This window comes from Myotis brandtii, unplaced genomic scaffold (genome assembly GCF_000412655.1).
Source record: "Myotis brandtii unplaced genomic scaffold, ASM41265v1 scaffold33, whole genome shotgun sequence".
NCBI classification, from domain to species: Eukaryota; Metazoa; Chordata; class Mammalia; order Chiroptera; family Vespertilionidae; genus Myotis; species Myotis brandtii.
The window spans coordinates 758440-764257 of NW_005362713.1; positions in this window are offsets into that span (position 1 = coordinate 758440).

The window sequence follows — 5818 nt, forward strand, 5'->3', positions numbered from 1 at the left end:
GACAGCCTACCCCACCTAAGAAACTACCCATCACGTGTGTTCTCTCAGAGGGAAGACCACGACCCTCCCGATGCCGAGACCCAAGGAAACACCTCGCTGCCGTAACTGTCCCTCCTGGCACTCACAAGAGCTGTATTTGGAAAGTGTTGGGGTGATAGAGGGACCCCCAAAGAATTCATGTGTGTTAAAAACCCAATGAAGAATAATTGGTGATTTTTATGCAAACACTAAATAATTCTTAGTAAATAAATCTCTATTTTGGAATCACACACAAAAAAACCAAAACAAACAAAAAAACTTTGGAGATAGTGAAGGGCAGTTTGTCCAGACTGTTGAGAGCTGAGAATTAGAGTTTAATTGGCATAGAAATCCTGCTAATACACCTGATACCTGACATCTGAACACTCTACTTTTAGGTTTTCCAGTTCAAGTTTTTGGAGATGGCCTATTAAAACACCCCTGGTTGGAAAGTGTTTGTATAGAAGCCCATAAGTATTAAGTGTTTGCTGTGTTTACAATGCTTAGCTCTCTGTAAGGAATATGGAATAATGTTAAACACCTCATGTTCTCAAGAAGCTTGAATTTTAAAATAAAAAATAAAGAAGAATTATAAATATTAAAAATAAAAAAAGAAGAAGCTTGAGTTTTAGGGGTGAAATCAGGCAGGCAGGCAAGCGGTTAGGAACCAGCAGTCCCAGATTGCGAGAGGGATGTCTGTGGGATTGGGCCTAAACAAGCAGTCGGACATCCCCCGAAAGGTCCCAGATTGAGAGAGGGTGCAGGCTGGGCTGAGGGACCCACCCCCTCCCATGCACAAATTTCATGCACCAGGCCTCTAGTATGAATATAAATATGGCTAGCCTTGAACATTGCACAGGCAAGTATTTATAAATAACTAGAGGCCTGGTGCATGAACTTTGTGCACTCGGGGGGGGGGGGGGTGGGGTTTCCTTCAGCCTGGCCTGCGCTCTCTCGCAGTCTGGGAGCCCTTGGGGGCCGTCAGTCTGACATCCTTAGTGCTGCCGCTGAACCTGGCTTTTGGCACACTGACCACCAGGGGACAGCTCCTGCATTGAGCGTCTGCTCCCTGGTGGTCAGTGTGCGTCATAGTGACTGGTTGTTCCGCTGTTCAGTCGATTTGCATATTAGCCTATTATTATATAGGATAAGAGTGATTTGAAATTTTATAACACATAAATTCTATGTTCAAAAATTAATTGTATTTTTACGTGCCAGAAACAAAGAAGAGAAAATTTTATTATTTTAAAAGATAAATTTAGCAAGAACTACAAAAAATGTAATGGACCAAAGAATATATTTAATAAAAAATACACAAGAATTCTATTAAAAAATTATAACATTTTATTATTTTAAATAATTTTTAAATTGATGGAGAGATATACTGAGTTCATTGAAAGGGAGACTCAATTTTTTATTATCTTCTTTTTTTAATTTTTGTTAAATGTATTGGGGTGATTCTTCTTAATAAATTATATTGGTTTCAAGTATATCATTCTATAATATAGCATCGTATATTGCACTGTGTACTCACACCCAAGCCAAATCTTCTTCCATCACCACGGATTTGATGCCCTTTACTACCTCTCCTCTCGTGGTAACCACTATGCTGTTGTCTGTGTCTGGGAGTTTTTGTTTGCTCACTTGCTGCTTTCAGTTTTATATCCCACATGTGAGTGAAATCATATGGCTCTTAACATTTTTGACTGATTTATTTCTCTTATTATGATATTCTCAAGATCCATTCATGTTGTCACAAATGGCAGTATTTCATTTTTTCTTATGGCTGAGTAGTATTCCATTGTAGACATGCACCACATCTTCTTTATCCAGGCCTCTATCACAGGACACTTGAGCTGTTTTCATGTTTTGGCCACTGTGAATAACGCCACAATGAACATAGGGGTGCATATATCTTTATAAATAAATGTTTATAAATTTTTTGGGTAAGTACCCAGAAGAGGGTTTGCTAGGTCAGATGGTAACTCTAGTCTTAATTTTTGGAGGAAACTCTCTACTGTGTTTTTTTTTAAATTATTTTTTTATTATTTTTTTTATTGGCTATACCAGTTTACATTCCCACCAACAGTGAATAAGGCTTCTTTTTTCTCCACAACCTCTCCAACACTTGTTGTTACTTGTCTTGTTGATAACAGGCATTCTAACAGGTGTGAGGTGGTGTTTCATTTTGGTTTGCGTTTTTCTTATAGCTTGTGAAGTTGAGCATCTTTAAATATCTGCTGGCCATTTGCATGTCTTTTTAGAAAAAGTCTTTGTTCAGGAGATTCAATCATTTTAAAATGTCAGTACCCCCGCCCCCCCAAAAAAAACCCCCCACAAAAACCTATAGATCTTTTTTAATTTGAATAATAATCCCAACAGAGTTTTTCTTGGAACCTAACCAGCTGATCATAAAATTTATTAAGGGAACAATGTCAAGTAGAACAAAACACAATTCAAGGAGAAAAGGAGTAGATGAAAAATGCCCTCGTGAGAAAACAACAACACATGCCCTCATGGGTTTCATGACTTGTCATCAAGCTGTGAGGATTATCAGTCAAGGGATAGACAACTACAACAATAGACAACTGAGGCCAGAAACAGAAACACTTGAACTAGGATGGAGCCAGCACTGCAGACTTTTATAAAAGAAAACTAGACAATTGTGTTGGCATAGGCAATTCATACATAAAAAATGAAATTAGATTAACATCTTATATAGTTCACAAAAATAAATTCTAGCTGCATTAAACACTGTAATCAGATAATACTTTAAAAATTTCGAGTGAAAAATGTAACAAAATGTTTCTATGACTTTAAGGCAGAAAAGGTTATCTTAATCAAGACACAAAAAGCACAAACTGTAAACTTGATTGACTTGACTACAATAAAATTATGAGACCTCCCCCTCAGACCTGAGAGAAGGCGGAAATACTAGTTATAACCTGGAAGAAGGGATTTTCCATTGATATAAGTAACAAGCTATTGGTACCCAAAATGGACAAAGAACTCCTCAAACTCAATCAGAATCAGACAGAGAAGTACACAGAGTAAAACAATGAACAAGGGACACATAGTACAGAAGAGGAAACGCAAACAGCAATCAACATATGAGAAGACACCCAAACTCATTAATATCAAGGTGACATATTAATGTAAGATAATGTGTATCTCCCAGAACGGCAAAACTGACTGTCACATAACACAAAGAGTTGGTAAGAATGTGGAGCAATGCCAATTCTTACAAACTGTTGGAGGGAGGCTGATGTGGTAAAAGCACTTTGGAAACAGCTTGGCATTCACCAGTGGGCTGGGCGGGCCTTCCCATGTCACTGTCCACCCCCCCCCCCCCCCCCCCAGGCAGGCTCTCGTGCTTGGGCGGGGGAGCCTGAGCAGGGGTGCTAAGTGGCTGCACTGTTTGGGGTACCCCTAAACTGCACACAGTGGAGAACTAGTTCATACGAAGATAGACTACGATTCTGTAATTGTACAAGAGGGAGAAATACATTATCACAGAGATGTATCTCCTCTACAAAAAAAAAAAAAGATTCGGAAGAACTCATTTTGAAGAATACAACTTTTATAAATTAAAAACACACAGTGAATAAGAGCGAAGGGAATATTAGGATAAATGCATATGTGTTAAAGCTGTATAGGAAAGTGAAGGAGTGATAAATAAAAAATTCAGGAATGTGGTTACCTTTAGGTGGGAGAAAGGACATAATTTCAGATTTTTACGCAGAACATTGAAATAGTTTACATCTTAAATCAGGTGGTGAATTCATAGGTGTTTCAGCGTTATATTTTATATCTTACAAATAACACATTACTTAACTATATTAAATGTGTGATAATAAAATATTTGAAATGAATGAATCAGTCTAGTATATTCTTAGGTATTAAAAACTCCTAAGAAAGTCAAACAAAACAGCAGGCAAACAAACAAAAATGACTGGCCATTCTAAGTAACAGTGAGAACTTTACTGTATGATTGAAGATTGTTCTAACATCAGAGGCATTGATGGGTCCTGGAGATGCTGTTATGTAACCACGAGGGGCCCAGTGCATGAATTTGTGCACCTTGAAAGGAACTGTGGGCCACGAGGCTGCGGTGGGCACAGGGGCGGGTCTCGGCCGGCCCCTCCCGCCACAGTCTCTGGTCCCCTGTATGACAGCAGCTGCTGCCCCAATCACCCCTCAGGAACAGGGGGAGGTGGAGAAGCCTTGAGGGGTGAGCAGGGCCAGCAGCGCCACTCACACCCGCTGATGGCGCTGAGTGATTGGGATCGATGCCAGGCGCTGGCAGTAGTTGTGGGTGGGGCAGCGGGTGCAAACACCAGGCGGGACTGTGGTGCGAGGGAGCAAAGAATTTTCAGTAACCACCAGAGGCTCAGCCCAATGACAGCGACCGCCTTGGTCTGGCACCCTCACTCACCTGCTCCACCATCCTGCCATGGCCGACACCCGCCATGTTCTGTGCTCTGCTGCCTGCTGCCAACGCCTGCCATGTTCTGTGCGCGCCCCTTGGTGGTCAGCGCACATCATAGTGACCGGTTGTTTGGTTGTTCGGTTGTTCCACCGTTTGGTCTATTTGCATATCAGGATTTTATTTATATTGATTGCTATCTTCCTGGTTGTTGAAGTTAATAATTGCTTAACTTCATTAAACAATTTCTAATTGACAATGATTTTAAAACAAACCTAAAAACAGCACCTGCAAAGCTGAGGCAAACTGTTACCCCAGCTCTAACCTGGGCAGTGGAACGGTCTGCCGGACCTGCCTGCTCACCTGCACTCAAGGCCTGCAGCAGCCCACATGCAGCCAGGCCCACGAGCGTGTCATCCTTTTCCTCTTATCTGACCTCTTAGCCACATTTCTCCTTCCTAACTATTTTCCTGAGCCATTTTCTTATTTTGACTTCACTTGGTTCTACTGTTTCCTTACTATTTCAGGGCATGTTTTTGGCTCCCTTTACCAGTCATGAAAAACAGAAACCACCGCAGGCATTTTAGCCGAGAGGATTTAACAGAGATCTGGTCACACAGGTGTTGGAGTGCTGAGAACGCTCAAAGGGACCAGAAACAGGCCTGCAGGACACAGCGACATCCCAGAGCTGGGAACCAGCTGGGCGCACTGGGTTACACAGCCAACCTCTGGGCATGTGTGCTGCCCACCCGTCCCAGGGGACAGCCCTGGGCCACAGGAACACCGTGCTCTGTGGGACCACGAGGCGGCAGCGAGGCAGCACTGAGGGAAAGAGCCCGCACAGGGAACAGGGCAGGCGGCACTGCCTCCTTCATGGGCTTCCTTCCAGTGCTTCCTAAAGGAAGCCGCTAGCCAAGAAGAAATGCCGCTTTCAGGCTCTAGCCCAGCATCTCAAAGAGGACTCTCCGGCCGTGGGCTTGAGGCTGTGAGAACGTGGCTCAGTGACCACAACTCCTCACCTCTCTTTAGGCTCCGAGTGTTGGAGTGCTTGAGACCGTAGTCTTCAGCCCAGGTCTTTCCTCGCTGTGTTCTCTCCTCATGGAATCGGATCTGGTCTCGTGCTTTCTGAGTCAGAGAAACCAGAAGACTCCCAAATGGGTTTCTCCAGCGTCCCTTTGACCTCCGACCTGCACACGTCACCTACATGTCTGACAGCTCGAGCTGGATTCCCAAAAAGCAATGCCAAACCCAACACTTGCCAAAAGCAACTCTTGCAGTTGCACGTTTCCCATCTCTTCCTCCTCCCACTCGCTGGCACCACCGCTCACACAGTTCAAGCAGCCAACTCAGACAGCCATCTCTGTCTCCCTTTAT